This window comes from Bidens hawaiensis, unplaced genomic scaffold (genome assembly GCF_021521415.1).
Source record: "Bidens hawaiensis isolate Kalapana, Puna unplaced genomic scaffold, B.hawaiensis_p1.1 tig00006085_1, whole genome shotgun sequence".
NCBI classification, from domain to species: domain Eukaryota; kingdom Viridiplantae; phylum Streptophyta; class Magnoliopsida; order Asterales; family Asteraceae; genus Bidens; species Bidens hawaiensis.
Window position 1 is genome coordinate 432977 of NW_027491404.1, and position 21681 is coordinate 454657.

General features: G+C 36.3%; 1 pseudogene across 1 annotated transcript; it reads left to right on the forward strand.

Annotated features, from left to right (window-relative positions):
* Positions 1 to 2783: 2783 nt before the first annotated feature.
* LOC143631510 (putative membrane protein At1g16860) lies at positions 2784 to 6052 on the forward strand (annotated as a pseudogene). Its single transcript, XR_013153369.1, has 5 exons — positions 2784 to 2825; positions 3210 to 4077; positions 4784 to 4939; positions 5352 to 5563; positions 5649 to 6052. The product of XR_013153369.1 is annotated as a putative membrane protein At1g16860 (transcript).
* The last annotated feature ends 15629 nt before the right edge of the window (positions 6053 to 21681 follow it).

A 21681-nucleotide genomic window follows, 5' to 3' on the forward strand; every position in this document is an offset into this window, starting at 1 on the left:
TTGGTGCTTAGCATTAAATCATTGAAATTGAATATTATAATTATAATTCATATGTATAACGATTTACTATATGAATTATCTGTCATTTATTTATATGACTTTTTTTTGTGTGTAGTATAAAGGGTTTTAGCAATAAGAAGATCAATATTTAGTTTTCAATATTTCTTTCATAACTCAGACCAAAATGCTTCAGAAACATATATATTTATGACTTGATTTATACTTTTTTACACATTTAAATATATTTGTGTAATTTTAATTATGTAATTTTAATGTAAATTGTAATTGTATTAACGATATATGATCATTTTTCGTGATAATATTTCACTTAATGGTTAAAGTTTAAAATTTTCATTAATTATCCGTGTAATACACGGGCCTCAAACTAGTTATTTATATATAAATACGACATTTGCATTTCATTAAATTTATATGATTTTACATATATATTACGTTTTATATATGTTTCATACGTGTGTAACACGGGTACTATCCTAGCATTGTTTTAGAACAAAATACTATAAAATGACTCACTGGTTTGTGGAATTAAAGGTCATGTGTTTAATTCTCATAAGTGTTTTTTTTTTCTTTTTTTATAGAAACTTTCATTTATGTTTTATATGACTAATTTTGACAACTTGTTTATTATTGTTTATTTGTTTTGGTATGTTTTGGGATTTTGAAAGGCAATCATATTGGTAAAATTATCAGATTACTTAATTGAGAACGTGATTTTAGGGGTCCGTTTTTTTACTCATCACAGACTCTAAAATTTTAAAAAATTCTCAAAAACGGCCCTACCAGTTTAATTATAAAGTAAACATTATTGGAATCTTTGAATATATAAATTACAAACCACAAAGAATGATAAGGTATTCGGTAGTATATATACTACAACCTTTTGATATCAAAATGAAAAAGTTACGAGTACATATTCAGTAACTACACAATCACGTATATAAACGAAAGCTTTACTAGTCAACTAATATACATACATTATAACAATTAACAACCATACAATAAAATGCAATATTAAGTTCGGTCCGATTTAACGCTCAACTTTTATTATAAGCCATAATTCAAAACGTTAAAGACAGTTTGAAACATTTATAAATTAATTTGTCAGAACATTTTTGAATGCACGATTCTAAAATCAAACCGATGATTAATTTAATGATTTTATCTATTTAAACCAAACCACAACATATGCATTAATCGAATAAAAAGTGATATACTGATATGATAATGTATCAAAGAAGTTGATAACTTTAAACATCTGGCTCTCCTAATACAAGAAAAGAATTAAATAGTTTTATATAGTTAGTCATTATACTTTAGGAAAACAAAATCGTGATCAAATTTTTCAGTAGTTAATTTTCCAAGTCAAAATCTTTTAAAATTTTGAAAATATTAAACTTTAATTAACATATTGTTTTGTTAAAGTTAAGGTAAAAGAATTATTTGGTTTCATTGTTAAATATTAAATTTGACGTCATGTTTGTTGGTTCTTATTTTATTTTATTATTTTGAACGGCTTGTTGGTTGGCTTGGTTCTTAATGGGTTGAAATTATTTGGTAGAGGCGTCAGATTGTGAGAAGGTGAAAGTGGGTTGGTCGTTTTGGACTTCGGTGAAAAAAATCTAGCATTAAAGGTCATGAAAGGTCCTTACACTTCTAACCATGTTCAGTAATAGTCCCTCTCATTATTTTTACATTTTTATATGTTTTTGATCTCGACTCTTGCATATATATATTAGGTCCCCCATGTTATGTTCGCCTTTGTATTACAAATTCTTTAGCATGTGTGGTTTTGCTCGTATTTACATATCATTTCTAAACTTTCTTCTTGCTCTCATTCTATATATTTTAGATTTTTTTGTTACATTTATATTTCATAATCGCGTTTTCAAATAATTTTATTATTATTTAGTGAGCTAGTAATGCTCATATTTAGGCTATTTGTTATGGTCTAACTAGCAAGCCTAATTACAATGTCACGTATGCAATGAACTTTAGTTAACATATCATTTAACAAGTGCAACATGGTTTAACTAGAATTTAAAAAAAAAGGTGATTGGTTGTTATTAGGGGTGGACCCCCCCCCCCTTTGACCCCATTTGGGCGGTAACACACTAACGGGAAAAAGAGAAAGAGGTGGCGGTATATAAACATCGAGTTTGAGTGACTAGTTAAGTCATAATAGTAAAGTTGTCTCATATTCTTACAAATAACGGATATACACGTGTGTGAGTGCGCGCACACAAACTGTTTAGTCAAACCTCCGCCCTGATATATAATCACGTGCGTCTGATGGTGCATTTATTATCACAGTCCCAGACATACAACTACGTAAAAAAACCAATCATACCGAACATTCAAAAACCCGTGACCGTTCACACAACTAAGAAATGCAACTGTATCACGCTTAGCCATGATCAGGCACAATATTCTCATCTCGATACAAAATCACACGTACTCAAATCTCATTAATAACACATTTACCATCTCAATCATCTGTTACATATAAAACCACCCTCCACGTACCCTCGTCATGGTAAAAAGGTTTCCCGAACCAAACCCGAAAGTTGAGTCGAAAGAAAGGATGATTATTGGCAATACCTCAATATAGAAGTAGGTAAACAAAAAGTGTGAAGGAGTTGGAAAACATTTTTTAGTCCACAATATAGCAAAATATGAGTGCAGTTTTAGCAATCAAATCAAGCAAGGGTAACTTACAAATCGGTTTTGCAAAACAAATAAATCCCCAATTTAAAACCCTCTCTCTCTCTCTCATGATCAGCCTGTTTATTATACTTGGTCACAAGGTATGTACAAAGTACTAATCTTTTTTAAATCTGCGATATGGGTTTTCATCTCCGGTCGAGTATGTAGTAGCTACCTACATTATTATTATTTATTATTTTCAACTTTACTTTGATTTATATTTCGATTTCAATCAATTCACTCTTTTTAGGGCTAAAAAAATTGGGGGTTTTTGGTGGGTAATTCAACAGTGCAGTATCATCTCCGATCTCAGATTGATTGGTTTAATGTTTTGATTTGGATCCATAACCTACGGTAGTTGAATCTGATTTAAATGTATTTTATTTAAAAAAATTGATTAAATCTCATGAATTTTGGATATTATTTTGATTTAGTACAATTAAATGAGGTGGTTCATTTTGATTTATATTGTGTTTTTTGTATAGGTTTTGATTATGCGTATAATCTTGTTGCTCTGAATTGAATGTTATAAAAAAATACAAGTTTTTGTGTGTACTGAAAAATGAGTTCGAGGTTTCCGTCTCATCAACTGAATAATGGGCTGTATGTATCGGGACGGCCCGAACAGCCGAAAGAAAGGACACCGACTATGTCGTCCACTGCAGTGCCTTACACTGGTGGTGATATTAAAAGGTCTGGTGAACTTGGGAAAATGTTTGATGTGGAAAATGTGAGTTCCCGACCGAGGAAGTCCGGGCCGATATCTAATGCCCCGTTGAGAACCGGGTCGTTTGGTGGTGGGAACTCGGCTCATTCCAACCAGGCATCGTCGACGGGTAACCGTATGGGTTCGTCTGGTGCTGGTCCGGGTTCGTCTTCAATGAAGAAAGTTAGTTCCGGTCCGTTAAATAAACATGGTGAGCCCATTAGGAAACACTCGGGCCCACAAGGTGGAGGCATGCCTAGTTCTCGACACAACTCTGGCCCCATCCCGGTTCTGCCGACCACCGGGCTTATTACATCCGGGCCGCTGAACTCAACTGGTGCGCCACGAAAGGGGCCTGGTTCGGATGGTGCAGTGCCGGGTAAGTCACGAACCACCATGGCTAAGAATCAAGCAGTTACTTACCTTCGTCGTGAAGAAGGGCGGTCTTTCTCCAGGTGGGTTTTTTGGTTCGGTTTTTTTAGGTGTAAGTGGTTTTATTGTCGGTGTTGCTTTAATTTTAATTGTTTTGCTAATGTGGCAGCTTGAGTGGATGTTGGGGTAGGAAATCTACGATAGATTTTATTGACGACTATCCTGATACTGAACTTAGAACTGCGAAAAACGGACAGTTTGTCAAGGTTTCAGGGGTATGTTCATTTTATTCTATATAAATACATTACCCTGCACTTATTCTGTTAGCCGTTTCATATGCATATCTGTGCATTTATGTGCAAATAATATTAAGCGAAACAAAATAGAAACTCCGGAAAAGCTTCAATTAAGATTACTATAAGAAAGGTATATTTTCTAGTTATTATGGTAAAATATAAAAAGAAAGTTTAGTGAAGGGTTAGTTATTATGGTAAAATATAAAAAGAAAATTTGGTGAAAGGCGAGTAAATTTTTAAAAATGATTTACTTTATTGAGGGCTACAAATGAAAAACTGATTTTCTTTGTTGAGGACTACAGATAAAAAACTGATTTATGTTATGATAAGTCATTTCATTCCATGATGATATGAAAAAAGAAAACAACTTTTTCATACCATCATGGAATGGAACGGATTATTACAATGCAAATCAGTTTTATCTTGTAATCCTTTTAAGCAAATCTGTTTAAAAAGATTTCATACCGTTTACTAAATGTTTTCTTTATACATTACTAAAAATAACTAAAATTTATACGTTTTTTATAGAAGTCATAATTGATATTTTCATGAGCTTCTGCCTTGTTTAGCTTGTATTATGTGCACTTCACCAATACCTTTTGGTAAATAGCATATAAAGTATCGATAAAATTATAGTTTGTATTATATATAATGTAAATAAATGGCAAATGTTGATTTCTTGAAGGTGGTTACTTGTGGAAATGTTCCTCTAGAATCATCATTCCAGAGGGTTCCCAGATGCGTTTACACATCCACAAGTTTATATGAATATCGCGGTTGGGGTTCAAAACCCGCAAATCCCACACACCGACGTTTCACCTGGGGTCTGCGGTCCACGGAGGTTAGAATGTTTATTAGTTTTTATTTACAAAATATAAATGTTTGCTTCCAGTTTAAACCATTAGTTGTCAATCAAGTTATACATCTTGTTAGGTTTGTAGGACACAAGCCTATATTTTTCTAAAGATTTGCATGTGTAATTTAGCTTTTGCATAAAGCAAACATTCTCCTTTGAATTAATAAATTAAATATTAATACCAAAAAGAAGACATACATGTTGACTTTTTAGTATCATGAAGATTACTTCACTGATTCATGATTAGTTGATTATTAAGATTCTAAACTTTCTGTAAAGAAACAAAGGACCACATTAAAACTTTAGAGAAAATAATAGAAAACTGAAATGCAAGTCTTAAATTAGTAACAGTATATTTATTAAATTTTTAAGGAAGTTTTTGCATAAATATTTGCAGAGGCATGTGGTGGATTTCTATATATCCGACTTCCAATCTGGCTTACGCGCATTAGTTAAAACCGGTTATGGGGCCCGCGTGATACCATACGTTGAGGAATCCGTTGTTCTAGAAGCGGACCCGTCAAACATTGAATCATCTCCACAATTCCTTACATGGTTGAGTGACAGAAACATCTCTAGAGACGATCGGATCATGCGCCTCAAAGAAGGGTATATAATAATATATATCTCAACTTAAATACATATAGACTTTATTTGTATTACTTTCTATAAAAATTGAAATAAAAATTTTCAGGTATATCAAAGAAGGTAGTACTGTGAGCGTGATGGGAGTCGTGCACCGACAAAATAACGTGTTAATGATTGTTCCACCATCCGAGCCCGTGTCAGCTGAATGCCAGTGGACCCAGTGCCTTCTTCCTGTGAATTTGGAGGGAATTGTTTTGAGATGCGATGACTCGTCGAAGCTCGATGTCATTCCTGTTTGATGTCGGGTAAGCAAAATTTGGAGGGAAGGCCGTATAACGACTATATGTTTAAAGTAGTTGTATAGTCTGTTTGTTTGTTCTTTTTATCAAAGTAATGAATGGTGTTGTGTGATAATGGGAGTTAAAAAGGGTGAATTTTTAGACTTAAGACGAGTTTACAGTTTCCCTTTTTATTATTTTTTTTATTTTGTTTCTGAGAAATGTTTAGAGAATTTGCTTATTAAGATTTTATATTTCTTTATAATATACAATGAAGGCATCTGGCATAATATTATACTATTTCATGGAATCTTGTTATTACTATTGCATTTTATTGTCTTCCTTTAAAATGTTTTGTTGTATTGTTGGTACTTGGAGTATGCCATTAGGGAAAGGCTTTTGAAGTTTTGAAGCAAAAATGTTGTGTTTACACAAGTTTTGAAGTTAATAAGGTCATATGTCACATTTTAGAGATTAGGTGTTACTTAGCTTAGTAGTTAAAAAGCTGATTCCACTAATTGTTAGGAATCTTCACAATTTGTTTTATTAGATCATATAGATATTCTTTGATAATCAATTTGAAGCATTGGCCCTCTTATTCATAGTGTTACAAGGTTGCTTGATACATAGTCAACATGCTCTAGGTCAATAATGATGTACATATAACGTTGCCAATTTAATATATGTCAAGAGGCTTCCAACTCTGCAATTATTTGAGCATTGCCATTTAGATTCTAGGTATTCTAATTGGTTTCCATCACTAGACTAATAAAGCTCAACCAACTAGTAATCATTCAATAGAGCTAACTAACAGCGTTCCCCTAATTTGATTGTGACACAAACAATAATTGTTTTGTTTAATACTTGGAATTTAAGCAAAAATCATAGCCATGAACGATGGATTTATAAATGTAGTGACATTGATATATTGTTGTAGGTTCTTTTTGTATGTTTCTGTTTTTATATTTCCTTTTTTTGTCGTATCAAATCAAAACATAAGCTTTGTTTTAGTACTATAATAACCTAAATGGAATTAGATGATGCACTCTATTAGAGTATTAGATGATAACCATTAACCTTAAGAGAGAGAACTTATAACAGCCTATTTCCCATGAGATGTTTAAGTTAGGAAGGGTTTTATCTTATACGTGTATTAGCTTGTATGCATGTATTATACTATTATAAGAAATTATGGATGATTAGTTATATGAAGTGGATTTCAAACCAACTTTATTAAAGTATCATCTCACTTACATATGTATATTGATTACGTGCAAATTCACCCGCGATATCAATAACTTAAGCATAATATATCAATAACTCGGGCAACACCTCACCATGTTGGATATGACATTTTGTCACCACCAGTGTCATCTGACAATGTGGTCCGTTATCCGACTTTTTAAGTTTTGACTCAAGCGGCAGTTTAATCCATGCAAATATGTTGCTTCATTAGAAACCAAAGTTTAACTTAGTAGTTATTTAAAAGCTTTAAAAAAAACTTTGCATCAAAAGAATACCAAAATAATGACTGTTTGGGCCTAAACTTATTTTAATAGTCAATTATTGTAGACATTTAACGTAGATTTTTTGGGCTACACAAATTTAAAATCTATTTTTTCCATTTGCACGCTTCGATATCTGGTTGATAACAAATTTGAAACGAAAGATTGTTTTTTTAACAAACAAAAACCCTTAGTTTTTTTTAATTAAGTTTGGTTTTATTGGTTATGGTTCGGTTATTCCGGTTTTCTACGTACCCTTGTAATAAAGTAAGATCAATATGAGAAGTTGTACTCCTATAGGAATGCTTCCTCATGTATCTATGGAGACTTTTGGACCGAAGCTTTTTAAAATTTTCCATCTAGTACAGGTTTAGAACTCTGATATGGGCACATCATTAAGTCCCCCTGGTCTAAGTAGTGTAATACACACTAGACAATATATACACAGTAGGAATTTATTTTTTTCCCTACCTTTTTACATATCATCTAGAATGTCTTTAGTTAAATATAGAATGCCTTATACACATTGATGACGGGGTAGCCCAAAATCTGATAAAATGGCTTTCACACATCATCGCTAAAAAGGTTAGAAGGTTAAAATGTTAGTTTTCCCGCCCAAATAAGGAAAACAAATACGTGAACAGTAAAAGCGTAACAGTACCACGTCAAATCACTGTTCACATCATCTCTCAGCCGTAACAGAGGGGACATGCTCAGAAAAAAGTATTATTATTATATATCGTTAACCGAATGTCAAAAGCTTCCCGCCCATAAAATGATCAACCTTTTACCAAACTGGAGGTTCATTAGTTTAGCCATCAGACAAAAGGCTTACATAACTCAGCCATAACAAGAATACACCAGATCTGGAGAGTCAACACATACTCTCTGATCTTCTCTTCTTCCTGGAGAAACATACACTTTGCATGTTTCTTTCTTACTCCAAAAACTACATAGCTTTACTAAGAACTCGCATCCAAAACCAGTTCCAAACATCTCGGTCTTGGATCCTTAGTGAACAATAACAATAACAACTAAACTAGTGAACCTCTCTCTACGTTTTGCAAACGTAGAGGGACACCACGATATGCGTTAGGTTAACCGGAACCCTTGAAGCCTGTTAGCCTAACCAGTCCATTCACTATTATTGGTCTTATAATTGTTGTAGCAACAAGTTGGCGCCCACCGTGGGGCTACGCCGCTTACTTTATCTTAAAGACCAGTGGTGTAGCTCCATTTTCACTAAAATCATCATGTCAGAAGGTGAATCTCCCGATGAAGTCGATCAAGTGTCAAGAACACCGACGCCAAGTGCTAGCCAGCAAACTCCGGCTGCAACCACACCTTTTTCCACCCCGGGAGGAACTCCGACGGAACCTTTGTTCCTCGAATTTTCACCTTTTCGAACTCCAACCCCTTCACGATCCGGAGTTCCTTCTCCTCATGCAGGAGTCACAAACACCCCGGAGCGTGTCGACTTGACGCTGGAAGGAGTATCACGGCATTTCTTACAACTAAGATCTCTTCTTAACCAACACGTGAGCCAAGAAAGAGAAAATGGTTAAGGATAAGGCTGGATTATGATGATCTGGAACCCTCGTTGTCACTCGGACGTCCACCTTCCCCTTTAACCAGCTCACGAACAGTTGCTTCTCAGTTGGAAGCTGGTCCAAGTGTAACCTGCCAACTTTTTAACCCAACTCCTTATGCCTACGGGAGGCCAAGCCCAATGGCTTTCCCCTTGTTCACTTCACAACCCCTTGGGCATGAAACCACTCTTGAACAAATATGACAGTCACCAGCTTCAAGTGTTCCTCCTCCTACAGCCACCACATGGGAGCAGGCCATGACGGTATTGCCCTTGGCTCGGAGTGCAACAATGAGCACCCCCTGGGAACAAACCAAATAGTAGCAACTACTGAAAGCCTTCAAGGCTTTAACCTCATGCCTCAGATGATGGCACACTTCCCTTGGACCCAGCTCATAAACCAAGCGCTGGGTACTCACCAAGGTACAACGAGTCATAATCTCGCTACAACGGTAGAAGAAGACCTTGCAAAGCCCTACAAGCCCGGTAACCTATCCTATTTCTCTCAACAAATCGCCGATTATGACTCTCAAACAAAAATCAAGATGCCAACCCATATAAAAACATATGATGGGACCGAGGATCCCGAAGACCACCTCCAGGTCTTTACCGGTGCTGCCAGAATCAAAAAGTGGCCGCACGCTGAATGTTGTCTAATGTTCATGCAAACGCTTGTCGGATCAGCCAGGATATGGTTCAACGACATTCCTGCCCAAAGCGTTTGAAGCTTCGATGATATGAGCAAAGGGTTCTTGGCCAACTTTTCACAACAAAGGAGGTACGTCAAGGATGCCACGGTAATCTTTCAAATAAAACAAAAAGATGATGAAAGCCTTCGAGAATTCGTCGAAAGATATAAGAAGGAAGGGTTGACATATGTGGGGGCCGACGAAAAAATGAGGGTGGCAGGCTTCATGAACGCCATCATCTCCAAATACCTCACAAAGGACTTTAACAAGTGCCTGCCTAAAATCCTTGAAGAAGCTCTCGAACAAGCTGAGGCTCATATCCGAGGCGAAGAGGCAGTTGATTCCAAAGAACAAAGAAAAGGAGCTCTTAGTTGGCGAGGCAACAGCCCCAACCGAAAGAGAGGGAACTTCAGTCCCTATGATAGACACTCAAGAAGCTCTATTCAACGAAGGCCTGAAGTTCGGAACCTTCCAAGCAGGGAAAAGACTGTGAACTTCACAGATCTAACTAAAACCCCTCAGGAAATCCTTGCCACCGTCCTTAACGTCAAGTATCCTGAAACACATAAACACGCTTGAAGTACCAAAGTTCACATAATATTTAAACTAAAATTAAACAAATAATATAATAATATACACGACTTTTGCCGACCATCACATCCCCACACTTATATTTTGCTTGCCCTCAAGCAAACTCTCATGCAACACATACACCTCGATCGATGATTCATAAATTACCACGATTAATACTAGTGAGGTATAAGGTCATACCCAATTCCCAAGAACTGACACTGTCAAGGTTGATAACCCACCAAATAATTTAATGTTACAATTTAAAACTATGGAACCGCCCAAACGAGTGTACTTTATTTCCGGTTAAGGCAGACATGGTCATGGTCATACCCCTCATAATATAACATCTCTCCTCTCGGTTTAATATCTGGACTAGCAAAAGATGTGCTAGTATCACTCTGCTCTCAGTATCACTCATAAGCAAATATGGATCCATAAAGCTGCTTTGACACAAATGCAAATCAAGAGGTCTTAAAAAGGGTTGTAACGGGGCCAAGTGTAGGGTATGGAAGGGAATTTTTGAAGTAGGTCAGACGATCCGATCCGGCTTATTACAAAACAACTAAATAAACAATGACTTAATTTATTCCAACGACTAAACAACTAAACAAACTCACTGACTTTCATTTACCACCAATACTGACTAGAACATTGACTCTTTTTGAGCTTTTCTATGACTTTTTTTTTCTTTTTTTTTACATAAACGAACTACTGAATACATAACTGAATATACACAGACATATTTTTGGCTTTTTCCTCAATTTTTTTAAAGCATAATAACGTAATGCTACTGGAACAAATACAACTACAAAATCAAAAACAAATACAATTACAAATAAACCTAGTAAGCCGGATCGTCTCGTAACATAATGTTGGGGTCAATCAAATGAAAAAGAAGTCCAATAAATGTTTTCTAAGGGACCCAACCCCCCGCCCCTCACATTAACCATCCTCATATGTATAATGTATGAGGCCCCGACCCCCTAGTACCCACACTCTCGCTCATCCAGACGAGACTTAACCTAATTGCCTCTATCACTTTTGCATTTTGCCAACTACGATACCGTAATCCATGAACATCAATGAAAGCACTCAAATGACATGTGCGTACTATATATTATATGTGTATTATATATATTTGGGTCAACTCACACACGTACCGGAGGAATAGGGCTGACGATATAAACATGTGTACCTGTCCCCATGACTCGTTATCCCCACCTAAACGACCCCATTTTCAAATTTTCTTTTTGAAAAACATTTGCATGGGAAGACTTTCGAGAAGCTTAAAAACTGACCATGACCAAATACCTCTACTTGGCATTAATAATAGCAATAAATTATTTACAATTCCGGAATTTGCGCACAATCAAGGCACTCTAAAGCAAAAAAATTTAATTTTACCCCCATCCCCACACTTGAGGTTGACATTGTCCTCAATGTTTAAAATTTAGAATTTAAAAGAACATTAACGAGGACGGGGTTAAAATTTATTTCTTATTTTATTAATTTTAAAACCGGGCTTAATGTGATGGTCCTAACACTTTATACAATATACAATTACACTTTTAACAATAAAACTAATAAAACAAAAAGAATTATGAAAACAAAATCACCTGATAGGAAAACTAATTCACTCAAATATACTCGTGCTTGTGCTCAACGTACTCGGCTCCTCAATTCACTCAACAGAATCTGCAAACTCTCACACTATAAAAGCACGCTTCTCACAACTGTTAGGATAGTTCTTTTAAACCGTTTGCAAAACCGTTAATTTAATTACCAAGCCAAGTTATATAAATTTCATAATTAAATTTGTTAAACTAGTAAAAGTGTTAAAAGACCTAACTCACTTTCGTAGGAATCACGATTGCATTTAGCACATGCAACAAGCCCTTTAAACCCCCCGGTAGCCCGAGTGGACGAGTGAGGTCTCGTGAGGGTTTATAGTGAACAACACCCACAAAGTTCAAATACAACACAAAAATACAATAAAACAGCAGCAGTTATCTAAGTTATGCATATATTACCCAGCCGATTACCCCTTTATACATTTTTCCCTTAAGCATATTAAGTTTAGTACATACCATCATGATAAAAACAAAAATAAGGGAAAAATAAAAGATAAACCCAAAATTAACTGGCTGTTACTGCTACTGCATCCATCATCAACTACTCCTCGTCACCCATAATCTCTTCAGTCGACTCCTCCACAATCGGGATCTCTTCCACCTCATAACGAATACGACGACTATATTCCTGAGCTACCGGGTCATACTCGGGCTGCCAACGGGGTCGCTTGCGCCTGGGGGGTCTCGAACCACTTTGCTCCTGTGACATATCTGCAAATATAACAATTCCAATAATCAATTCGGGTCACACATAATCATATTGACGACCGTATAGTGTTTCGGTCGCGATTGTTAATACTATAAAACAATAACTACTATATATATAAACACAAATAACTATAAAACTAGAAAAATAAATAAAACAAGATTGTCGGAAATGCTAATATAAAGCTTAGAAAACTCGGTTTATTCACCCGAATGGAGTTCAAGTACGGGTAATTAACCGTTTACTCGTGTAAAGTTTAATTAATAAAAATAATTCCCGACAATCCATCGACACAACAATGAACTAAAACAAAAATATACAAAACTATGTCCCAACATTCATATATTTCCGTTCATAATAATAATAATAATAATAATAATAATAATAATAATAATAATAATAATAATAATAATAATAATAAATAAAAATTTGCCAACCCGAGCAAAATCCGACCTTAAAATCTCATCCCGACACATCGAAATAATCATATTTATTTGAAACCCGACAAACACACTTTTTCATTCAAACACTTGTTTTTATCTTCATTTTATCACTTGTTTATCCCGAGCATGCCCGACACCCAAACCCACATAACCCGGTTCTCACCTAACAATGATTTTTACATTCAACACAATTCATACCCGACACCCATTTAACCTAAACAATCAACGTGAGTACATAATTCAACATAATAACCCTAAACGCGTACTTAGGTTTGGTAGAACGGGAAAGTAAAAACAACTTAATTAACAGTGGTGTGTTGGTGGTGTTCGCTGGACGAGCGGAGCTAAATGTGTCTTGATGGGAGGGATAGTGGGGTTTACGGGAGTTAGGTGTTGTGGGATGGTGGTGCGGAGAGATGTGGCAGGGAACGGCGGAGGTTGGGTGCATGGTGGAGTGGTGGACTGTGGTGGAGTGGTGGAGTGGTGGACTTTGGTGGAGTGGTGTGACAGGAAAGGTGGAGACGACAGGGGTGCGGTGGTCGGCCGGAGTTACGGGAGACGGGAGGCGGTGGAGTGACGGGAGGGTTATGTGGAGAACGGAATTGGGAAGGAGGGGCGGTGGTGGTGTTGGCAGGGGTGGTGCGGCTGTGGTGCGGTGAAGTGTGGACCGGACGGCAGCGGTGAAGTGTGATGGTCGGAACCGGACAGACGGGAGGCGGAGTGGTGGTGGTTACGGGAAAGAAAACAAAGAAGAAGATAAGATTTAGGAATTACAGAAATAGACAAGTTTGACCAAAAATTTACCAAAATAGACATGTCTATTTAGCCTACATCTCTCCAATCATTGGTTTTTTAACCAATAAACAACTGACACGTCACCGAAGCCGGCTAAGGCGGCTAAGCCTTAGCCTCGACTTTATGGGCACAGAAATTTATAAAAAGTAAACGCGTCTCACCTTTAACCAATAAAAATTCGACACGTGTTAAAGGCGGCTAAACTTAGCCTACATTTATGGTTATTTAGTCGGCATCTTTGACTCTTAGCCGGCTTCGGGATACGTGTATATTTAGTTAGCCGGCTCCAAATATTCCTTCTTAGCCGGCTCCAACTCGGCTTGTAGGCTAAGGCTTCACTTAGCCGCCTTCAACCTTTTCATTTAGCCGTCTAATTTTAGCCACCAAAATTGAATATTTTACCAACCTTATTAAATATTTAGCCGGCTTCACTTAGCCATCTTCTTAGCCGGTGTAAATTTAGCCGCCAAAATTGAATATTTTACCAACTTACCAACCCTATTAAATATTTAGTCGGCTCTACTTAGCCGTCTTCTTAGCCGGTGTAAATTTAGCCCCTAAAATTAAATATTTTACCTACTCCCTTAATTATTTAGCCGGGTTCTCTTAGCAGCCTATTTTTTTCTCTTAGCCGGCATGTTTTAGCCATCAGCAGTAAATACTTAACTACCCAAATTTAATTTTTCACCAACCGTTTTTATAAAACTATACAACCATATTCCCTACATTTTATAAAACCATCTTCACCCTCTCAAACTTTTTTACTTTCTTATCATAAGATACACATTTTTTTAAAATATGTTTGTTAGCGTCGTCGTTTATAGTGGTGGGAATTAGCATGTTGTTGATCGGGTTGTTGAATACCTTCCGGTTGATTGCATGAAACGTGTTTTATAGATAAGTACAAATATTACTTACGATTATTTAATTTCTTTAATTTCAAATGAGTGTGATCTTCAAAATATTACAAGATTATCCTATAAGATGTCTACATTTACTGATCCAATCGATTTAGTGAAAGATTGGGATGTAAAGTTTTTTTTAGAAACGGCGTCTAAAAATATCTTTGAAATGTTTAAGTTGTTTGTTGTTCAAGAAATCGGTGTTGTTTCATCTATTCAAAACCATAAACGTGTTTCTGTTGGTTTGTCAAAGATACCTGTTTCGAGTGGTTCGTCTAGCCGAATACCTTTTTTTTGAAATGAAGAAATTCCTATTGATTTAAATATTCATGTCGATTATTCTCAGCCGTATTCTAAATGTCCAGATAGTAATATGTTTTTCACCCCGGAATCCATATATGATAAAAAACCAGTCAATATGCCAGACAGTTTTCCGTCGAATAGTAAAGATGGTGTGTCTATTATTGGTAATTGTTTAAAGGATTCGTGTTTCAAAGATACAGAATCGTTAAAGTTGGAACTTGGACGAATGGTGATTCGTCAGACTTCAAAGTTGATACATCTTCAAAGAAATTACACCTCGCATATCCACATCTATAGAAATTACAAAACAATTAATATAAGAGGGTTTGAATATTAAAAGACTCCATGATAAATTATTAAATATAATAATATAAATTACCTTAAACACCCAAGCAAATCCATTAAACAAATATCCATCAACATTATCTTTTATTATCTTTTCTTTGTACTTCTCAATGCATCCATCAAGTTGTGTATAAGTAAAATTCCATAAATAATTGCCCCACGTGTATTGATTCCACATCTCTAGATCATTTACCAATGCCATGAGAAAGTCGTCTACAAGTGCATTTTTTTGTGTCCCTTTAAATCCGACCTCAACTAATACCAACAAACAAATACGAACAACATCCTCATCACCAAGCTCATATAATCTTACATCATTAAATAATTTTTCTAATTGTGTAACAGTTTGTCCCCCCCCCTGAAAAACTCGTTTCTTAAATGATTGGTGTGTTTCCTTAATACTTTCGTTTTGTTGGTGACCAAATCTAAATCCAGTCATTAGACAAAATTTTGGGGGTCCAAAACAAAATGAGTATCTTATGATAAGAAAGTAAAAAAGTTTGAGAGGGTGAAGATGGTTTTATAAGATGTAGGGAATATGGTTGTATAGTTTTATAAAATGGTTGGTGAAAAATTAAATTTGAGTAGATAAGTATTTATTGCTGATGACTAAAACATGCCGACTAAGAGAAAAAAAAATTGGCGGCTAAGCGAAGCCGGCTAAATAATTAAGTGAGTAGGTAAAATATTTAATTTTGGGGGCTAAATTTACACCGGCTAAGAAGACGGCTAAGTAGAGCCAACTAAATATTTAATAGAGTTGGTAAGTTGGTAAAATATTCAATTTTGACGGCTAAATTTACACCGGCTAAGAAGACGGCTAAGTGATGCCGGCTAAATATTTAATAAGGTTGGTAAAATATTCAATTTTGGTGGCTAAAATTAGACGGCTAAATGAAAAGATTGAAGGCGGCTAAGTGAAGCCTTAGCCTACAAGCCGAGTTGGAGCCGGCTAAGAAGGAATATTTGGAGTCGGCTAACTAAATATACACGTATCCCGAAGCCGGCTAAGAGTCAAAGATGCCGGCTAAATAACCATAAATGTAGACTAAGTTTAGCCGCCTTTGACACGTGTCGAATTTTTATTGGTTAAAGGTGGGACCCGTTTACTTTTTATAAAATCCCGTGCCCATAAAGTGGAGGCTAAGGCTTAGCCGCCTTAGCCGGCTTCGGTGACGTGTCAGTTGTTTATTGGTTAATAAACCAATGATTGGAGAGATGTAGGCTAAATAGACATGTCTATTTTGATAAATTTTTGGTCAAACTTGTCTATTTCTATAATTTTCCCTAAGATTTATGGTGGTGGTGGTGGGTCCCACCTGTACTCCTTATTGTTATAATACTTAACTTTTTTATTTTTTTATATAGTAGAAGTTAGCTCGGCGCTAACATCTCCAAAGTGACTTTAGCGCCGCGCGAAAAGCGCGCAGATGAGAAGATTTTAGCGCGGCGCTAAGTGCTTCACCCAGTGATGTTAGCGCCGCGCTAAACGCACTTTTAACAGAAAGTTTTGCCATTTTTTAATGTTGAAAAGGTTTTCTATCTTTCAAAATGTTTCAATTTCTTGAATTCCTTAGCCATTTTTCAACCTTTTAACTTAAAATACTTACCTGGCACTCTGTTTAGTTAATATTTTTCTTATCAACACACCCGAAAACACTCTGCCATGCGACTTCCCCACACTCGATCTTTGCAATATATTGAACATTCGAGACAAACGATTAGAAAAAGAAGACACATAATACAAATATATACACTTACAGAGCTGGGTTGCCTCCCAGTTAGCGCTGAATTTAGTGTCTACATCCAGACACCTCTTGGTTCTTATTCAACTGAATATGTCGGTTCGTCTGCAATAAAGCAAACCTCCGACTCGTGCACTTCTTTATTCAAGTATGCATCTTCTAAATATGTCTTCAATCGATGTCCATTAACCACTTGCCTCAAATGATCATCAAAATCCTCGATTTTCACTTCACCATTTTTGCCAACTCGTTTGACTAGATATGGTCCCGTTCATTTGCTCTTCAACTTACCCGGGAATAACTTCAATCGTGAGTTATACAACCACACTCTTTGACCTTCCTCAAACGTCTTTCTCCTCAACTTAGCATCGTGCACTCTTTTCATTTTGTCTTTATAAGCTAATGCACATTCATATGCTTCGTCTCTCAACTCCTCTAACTCACACAAGTTCAACTTTATTTGCTTACCTGCACACTCATAATGTAGATTAATATTCTTAACCGCCCATAACGCACGATGGGCAAGTTCAAAAGGTAAATGACATCCCTTCCCATATACCAACCGATAAGGGGTGGTTCCAATAGGCGTTTTAAAATTCGTACGGTAAGCCCATAATGCATCATTTAATTTTTTTGACCAATCTTTACGATCAAGCCTTACCGTCTTTTGCAAAATCTCTTTAATTTGCCTATTGGAAACCTCCACTTGGCCACTCGTTTGGGGATGATATGGAGTGGCAATGCGGTGGTTAACGCCAAACCGTTTAAGCAATTTGACAAAATAAAAATTTTAAAATGTGAATCCCCATCACTGATTATGACACGAGGAACACCAAATCGTGAAAATATGTTTGATTGGACAAATTTGCAAACAACGGTATGGTCATTTGTCTTGGTGGCGATTGCTTCTACCCATTTAGAAACAAAGTCAACTGCCACCAATATATATAAATTCCCGTAAGAATTTGGGAACGGGCCCATGAAATCAATCCCCCAAATATCAAAGATGTCGACAACAAGGATTGGTTACATGGTGTAACATCCCCAAAATTTTGATCCAAATTTGACAACTTAGGAAAGTTGAGGGATCAAAAAAAATAATATTAAAGACAAGTCATGGGAAAATATTAAATAAGAAAATATAAGAAACATAAGGAAATAAAAATATTTCCTAAGTTAAGTTTACTTACATGAAAGAAAATTCCATCCCACATTGGAAGATGTAAGAAAGTGGAAGCATTCCACTAAGGTATAAATAAAGAAGATGGAATCCATCCCACATGGAAAGTGGTAAAGAAATGGAAGCTCTTTATAAGAAAGAGATTTTCCATAGTAATATTCTTTTATGAATATCATGCACCAAGTGGTCCTAACAGAGGGTGCGTAGCACCCGACGGGCACGCGCACGCGCTCGGGCTCGGGCTCGGACGAGGACGATGGCGATGGCGATGACGAAGGGCGTTGGGCGCAATGTGGCGCTTTGATGGCGCACTTTGCACTTCGCACGCTCGCATCGCCGCGAGCCGCCTTAGTATTTTTGGACAACGAGAATTAGACTAGAAATGACAAATTATCAAAGACGAGGGACTAAAACTGAAAAATAATACCCAGGGACACATCGCGCTACCTGATGAGTCCAATAGGACGGCCATCGCGTACCGCGATGGGCCGTGATGACTCATGGACAGGTGTCACACTCAGGTGACACGTGGCAGCACACCATGACACGTGGCAGAACGTGTCAGGCCACGTGGCGACACGTGGCGCGATCTCAGAATCTGTGTCGGTCGCGGTACACGACGAGGCCAGAAAGGAGCCCATCGCGGTACGCGATGGGACACAAAATCAGCTATAAATAAAGGGGCTATGGGCTCATTTTTCATAACCCACAACCACTCTCTCTCTAGAATTACACTCTTTCTCTACATCGTTTTGCGTGCCGAGTATCGTTTGGCGTTCGAACCTCGTAATCCGTGCCGTAAACCCGGTGTTTCCTCGAAGTGCGTGCCACTAAAGAAACCCGACATTTTCGTCTCGAAGTACGTGCACGACCCGACGACACCCGAACGTTTTCTCGATTTGCGTGCCAAGAAGGGTTGATCAAGAACGCCTCGATAAACGTGCATAGAGTAGAAGTGCTGCCCATATAAACTTAGGAATATCTAACTCCGAATACCCGTGCGAGGTAAGGGGTTCTGCCTAAATTATTTTATTATTATTTATGGCTTAGACCATAGTCGGAGGTATAGCCGAACCTTGATTTATGATTAAGAATAATATAACTTTTCTTAAGCAAAGGTTATTGCTAAAATAGTATATCTTTACTGTAAAGAAATATAATATTCAAAGAATATAGTTGATTAATGTTTCTTCTTGAAGAAGAAACTCAGTATAGACGTTTCTTCCTGAAGAAGAAACGTAGCCTATAATTGGTAAATAAAGAAAGGGACTAAAGGTCCAAATGTTTTGAATAAACATATGTTTTTATCAAGGTTAACGCTATACAAAAACGGACTAAAGGTTTGAAGCTAGATCGCTGATCTAGTTATTTATACAAATGTTATTCTCGTACTATAGGTCCGAGGTAACCAATCAAGAGACAGAATCAGAAAACAGGAATCAGTATCAGAAACTGATTATAAACAGAAAAGGTGAATACGCCCCAAACCTTTTATAATGAGTCTGAATGTTTGCATAGGATTTACGAATCCTTAAAACTTTGTGTACAATAATAAGAAACGGACACTCTGATTAAGAGTATACATGTGTCTGGATCCAAACATACATGGTGACTCGGCATTTCCCCGAGGCCATGCATATCATCAACATGCCTCTGAAGGTCTACGAGACTGTTCAGAGAAATGATATTGTGTATATAATTGATTGTACATGGTACTTAGGGTAATTTGATCCCAATTTAGTTGGGTGCCTAATGAGTAGTCACAAAGGTATTATTTTTGGTTTCACAAAGGTATTGAAAAGAAGATTTTAGAGTCAGCGTTATTCACTAGCTTTCTGCAGACTTATTTTTCCCCATGTTACAGGGGAAATAGAAAGGTTAGAACAGACAAGCAAAAGGAATAGAAGATTGGAGTTATAGTTATTAGATGCTATCTGATGGCTCAGATATTTTATTTGAAAATATTATAAAAGAGTTATGTTTTATAAAAGAAACATATTTAAAATATCAAACGGGTATTTAAACCCGAGTTTTTAATAATAAGTTTTCAATATGATTTTATTAAAGACTTCCGCTGAAATAAAACCCGCAACTCTGATGTATTTACAAAACTAGTACCAGCTATTGGTCACACGCCTATGCCCTAATGTGGGGTGTGACAGGTTGGTATCAGAGCCATCAATCTTAGCGAATTAGGTATTTAATTATACCTAGGATTTGATTAAGGATAATTTTTGAAAACTTATTATGTGAATATTGATTAAAGCAAACAAGATACTTAGTTGAAAAGTATCAAGAAATCATTCAAAAATTAAATACGGATAAGATATAACAAATAAGATAGGAACGTCTCTCAACGTCTCCCTATCCCTAAATTTAATCTCGCGCAGATGTCCGATCGTCAATCTAGCGAAGAATCCGTTAAGCCTAGACCTGGCAAAGGAAAAGGATTTATGGGAACGTCTTTTCTCCCAATTCCTATTTCTAGCAATGAAAGTACATGCCAAACAAAAATGGAGGAAGATTCGGATTCATATGATTCTGACATTCCGCTAACTCAAATAATTCCTAATCATGGAGCAGGATCAAGTAGATCCAAGAAACCAATGACGCCAAAGGAAAAAGAAGTAAAGACTTACCCGGAAGAATATATTCAAGAGCAAGAATATTATCCGGCAACACAAGATCCTTACTTTGTGTGCACTCAAAAGGAAGAAACAATGGAAGAGATGAAAATGGAAGAAAAAGAGAAGACTATCAAGAAAGATAGTAAAATTAAGAAATTAATTATTCGTTGGAAGAAATAAAACCTTAGTAATTGTAGATAGTATAATAACGAATAGTATGCACTCTTGTAACTATAATAAGATAAATAAAAGATATGTTTTGAAGTCTTCGAATATTAGACTTATCTTTTAAAATTTTATTATAGTATGTCAAGAGAAGAAAGTGCAAACTCTCACAACAGTCCTTCCAAGAAAACTGAAAATGAAGAGAAAAAAAGATTATGAAATTCCTATCCAATATAAAAAAGGAATTCAAAAGATGATTAAGGAAGCTATGAATGACTTTTCTACAAGTCAAAGTCAACCAAAATCTAACAAAAGAAATCGAAGTAAATCTGTTCCTTCAAGAAAGGAGGAAGATTATGATAGCTCTACAGCTAATAATAATCCAAAGAACAAGAAACGAAAGATCAATGCATGTTCGTTCAAAGACTTCAAATATTATGGACGAAAGGAGTTTCACGGAGATAAAGGAGCCATCACAACCGTTAGGTGGCTTGAGGAAATGGAAACAATAGTGATAACAAGTAAGTGTGCTGATAAAGAGAAGATTCAGTATACCGCCTTAATGTTTAAAGGAGAGGCACATGAGTGGTGGAATGCTCTGTTGATGAGGAAAAGGGAGATAAGTGATATATAACTTAAGTTGGGAAACATTCAAAGGTTTAAT